This window comes from Aptenodytes forsteri, unplaced genomic scaffold (assembly GCF_000699145.1).
Source record: "Aptenodytes forsteri isolate BGI_AS27 unplaced genomic scaffold, ASM69914v1 Scaffold119, whole genome shotgun sequence".
NCBI lineage: Eukaryota > Metazoa > Chordata > Aves > Sphenisciformes > Spheniscidae > Aptenodytes > Aptenodytes forsteri.
Genome location: NW_008796165.1, coordinates 9163348 through 9164351, shown reverse-complemented (window position 1 = coordinate 9164351; position 1004 = coordinate 9163348).

Below are 1004 nucleotides of genomic sequence, written 5' to 3'. Positions count from 1 at the left end.
ACGTTGTTAATTGTGGAGGTGTGGGGGGGGGGGGCGGGGGCGCGGAGGGGAATGCTGTTTCAATTCCTTGATATTTCTGGTCTGAAGCTTTTATGTATGTTAGAATGGGTTTGTTTTTTTTTTACAAACTGTCAGTGACCGTCTTAATAAAATGGTGAGATCTGTATTTTTAATTTTTAAGTTCTGGTGAGAAACTGACTTCCTAACACTTCTTTTATCATGGTACGTTCACGGTATGTTACTTCACTTGTATCACACAAAGCTGTATTTCACTTCTCTATCTATGCAGCAGTAGAAAATAGAATTAAGTCTGGCTCTGTGAAAGGAAACTTTTGCTAGCTGTCAAGATAAACTTTTCTTACTATCCCAAGTTGGATATTCTTTTGGCCAGCTCAAATATGCAACACAACTGAAGCCCTGACTCTGCACGATAACTGGTTATCGCAAAGACACATGTTGACTTCCTAACAACGTGCTGCTGTGATTACCCATTTGCCTTCAGAGCAGAAGTAGACAACAGGCCACCTGGGAGCCATCCAGGATCTTCACTGATGCTCCCGCTTTAGAAAAACTGAAATGAAAAGCAATGTAGGATGTATTTAGTTAAGTTCTAGACTAGATCTGTTGTGCAGAATTGATTAAGAGACTTAGAGGACCAAACATGTCTCAACTTTAAAGCGGTAATTTTTGTCAAGCACTGTGGGAGACACCCGCCCCCCACCCCCCCCAGTGATCCGAGGTTCCCCCCAAGCTCTGAGGGGGAGCGTCCCCTCCCCACGGCAGCTCTGCCGAACTGAGCCCTTGCTTTCTCTAGCACCTCTTTCTGTTTTTCCTAAACCAGTAGCCACTGCGATTAAAGAAAGATTGTGGTTAAATGACTTTTTAAAAGGTGAAAACATCTAACCCTTATTACCTGCGCCAGCACCTCCTGCATTCCCTCCTCTCACCACAGGCACCATCTGCCTTTCCCGCCAGCATCCTCCTTCTGCACCCTCCCCACATGC